Source organism: Phlebotomus papatasi, chromosome 1 (genome assembly GCF_024763615.1).
Source record: "Phlebotomus papatasi isolate M1 chromosome 1, Ppap_2.1, whole genome shotgun sequence".
Lineage (NCBI taxonomy): Eukaryota > Metazoa > Arthropoda > Insecta > Diptera > Psychodidae > Phlebotomus > Phlebotomus papatasi.
In genome coordinates, this window is record NC_077222.1 from 88,865,494 (window position 1) to 88,868,963 (window position 3,470).

Genomic DNA, 3,470 nt, shown 5'->3' on the forward strand with positions numbered 1-3,470 from the left:
TTTTTTTTTTACTTTTTTTGTTATCATCTCTCTCAGTGGAATCTTCTAAGATTTTTTTTTCTCTTTGTAATAATAACAACAATTACATGTGCCATAATAATTCACCTTCTTCGGCATTCTTCTTTAAATCTCAATTACTATTTTCACTTGTTTTTTTCTCAATAATTAATTTCACTTTTTACATTAGCATCTAAGATTTGCGGAAATTAACCAAGTTGCGTGGAAAAATTGGGCAAAATTAAATTTGTGAGTTGAAGGGGCGAAAATAACCGAAAAATTGCTAAATTATATTTTTTTTGTTTGAAGAAATAAACTAAGGGGTTTATCAATCTGAGAATTTAGTTTTGCAAATGGATCATTTGCCTAGAATATCTTCACTTTTTTTATCATGTCTCATTTCTTCATCATTTTTTTTCACTTTAAATATATTATTTAACAATTTTCAGTCGGCCTATATATAAATAGACCTAATATTTCATCTCTAAATATCTATAACTACACTTCAATTTTTTTTCTAATTTTTTTCATTAGCAATTTTTCTCTTATCAGTTTTTTTTCTTTTTGTTCAAACTCAAACGTCAACGAAAACCTTTTTGTCTAACACATTTTTTTGGGTCTCACCACAGGCGTATATTTTTTTTTGAAGTGTGCTCGAGGGGTTTATCAGCTCACAAACACAATACCCTGTGGATCAACTTTTCTAACTCAGGTGTGCCAATTTTTTTCACCACCTTGCAGCATTTCTCTTGGATGATGCGCACGGGTAATTGGCATAGAAATAACAGAATAATAATTAGCTTTTTTCCATTTTTCACTTTGTTGAATATATAATTTTTAACAATCATTTTTTCTCATTATCTTTTCTCTTTATGTATATATTGTAAGGGTGTATATACTTTTTTCATTATTACTAAGTTTTAGGGTTTTTTTTTCATTAAATTTACTCTCTATGCAACTTGTTTCTCGGCTCTTGCAACTTTTACTGCTCAATTCCCAAAGGAATATTTTTCAAAATTTATCTTTGAAAATATTTTTGGAACATAGAGCTTCATTCTAACCGCACTATTTCACTGTAATGAAAGATGCCACTTGAGGGGATCTTTCTCATGGAACATTCAAAAGAACCCATAAAAGGGAAAGAATAGATCTAGAAACTTAAAATTTTTTTCTTGTTTATTTTCCTTTTTCAGAATTTTATCATCTCGATTTAATATTAAAATTTTTTGCATTACTTTTCTTTTTGTTCTCACTTATTAAATGTACTAGTGTCGTTGTCTCGTGATTTGTGTGTTTAATGTTCACATTGCGATTTTTTTTGTCATTATTTTTCTTGGTTTTTACTATTTTTAGAACAACCAATTTTTCTTTTTAAATTTAATTTTTTTTTCACATCGATGGGAAACACAAAAACGGAACATTTAATGCTCAAAATTTACACACTATCTCTGGATTACATGAAGAGATATCTAGAGTGAAAAATTAATGGTTGTCATCCTTCTACTTTGAGGTAGTGTAAGATCTCATCCAATTTTAAGTCATGCGTGATAAAGGGGTGATTATGCGATGACGAACCCTTTTTGGCTGTTTTTATCAGGGGTATTTTTTCCTTTTTCATTGAATTCTCTATCAATTTTCACGGCATGGCATTTTCAAGAGAGGATTTTTGCTTGTTGCACTGTAAAAACTTGCATGGAAAACTGTTTTGCCTAAATATGTGTAATTAATTACGAATGTGTAAATTTTTGTGCAAACACAGAGTACGTTTGCAAAGATCGTTTGTGTAGTTTTGCAAAGATCGAGGATCTAAGGTATGTAACACAAATGCAATGTTTTATAATTTATCTTTACACATTCATGTAAACTTTTGTGTAAATGAATGTATTACACAAATGGTAAAACGTTACATTTGTGGTGTTTCGCAAAGATTGAGAATCTTAGGAGTGTTACACAAATGCAATGCACTTTGTGTTCATATTCACTACTCATTTGTGTAAACTTTTGTGTAAACGTATGTATAAACTTTTGTGTAAACACAAAGAGTAAAGCGTTTCATTTGTGTAGCTTTGAAAGGATCGAGAATCTTAGAAAAGCTACACAAATGCAATGGTTTAAAAATCCATGTTCACGCATTCGTGTAAACGTATGTGTGAACTTTTGTGAAAACACATATTTTACAATTTTGTGTAAATACAAAGTGTAAAACGTTACATTTGTGTAGTTTTGAAAAGATCGAGAATATTTGAAATATTCACAATGTTTTATAATTAGTGTTTACGCATTCGTATAAACGTGTGTCTAGACTTTTGTGCAAATACAAAGTGTAGACATTTGTGTAACCATAAATCGTTTCATTTGTGTTGTTCGCAAAGATTGAGAATCTTAGCAATGTTACACAAATGCAATGGTTTACTGTTTCTGATTACAGATTATACAAAATTATGTGATTATAATTACACAAAAATTTGCATAGTCCTGTACACTTTTAGCACAAAGTGTAAAACTTTACATTTGTGTCATATTACAAAGATTGACCATATTGGCAATGTTACACAAGTTTAATATTTCGCACTTTGAGTTTACACAAAAATTTACACATTTGTAGTCATTTTACATATTACACATTTCAGTCAAAACATATTTTCGTGTAATTTTCCAATAATAATCGTGATGTGATAGAAATCCGACGATTAACCCTGAACATTTTTTACTGTGTAATCTAAAGAGATATGGGAAACATTCTTTACAGCATAGATCGTGCAAGTTTCCTATACAAAAAAAGAACATTCTCTGTTTTATTTATTCAACTCATGTTATACTCTATTTGCTGCCATCCTTGAGTGTTGGGTGACTCTGCAGATTCCTCTCTTGTTGCTCTAATGAATTGTGAGACTGAAAAAGGTGCTTCATGTGGCGATAACCTTAAGCATCTCAACCATCAGCTAAAGTGTTATCTTATACCCAGTGACTTTTATTTAATGTTTTGACTTGTTCTTACAACAAATTCATCTTACATAAATTGCTTTTCATTCACAATTATTTTTACACGTTACACAAAGGCTCGTTCAAAAGAATCTTGGAGATTTTGAACACGAGTTTTTTTTGTCCAATTTATTTATTTATTTTTTGTTTGGCTAAAAGTGCAGAATTTATTTTTTGCCTTGAATTTTACACCAATCTCTTGGAGGATTCTTTAAGCTAAACCATCTAAAGGGTTTAATTTTAATGTCATGCCTAATTTGTGTCAGATTTGTCCTCCTGCTCGTTGTTCTGTTTACCACTCCTGGCTGATTTCCTGCTCCCTCTTGTGCACTTTTTTCTTCACATCTCAGGAGGTTTATCAATTTTGAAACCGAGTCACTAATTTTAAATCTTCACGCTTATTTTTCTCATTCTTCTATTTCTATTCTGTCCCATCGGTAAATAATATTTTATCCAATTATCTCGCACATTTTTGTTTACTTCTTTCATCT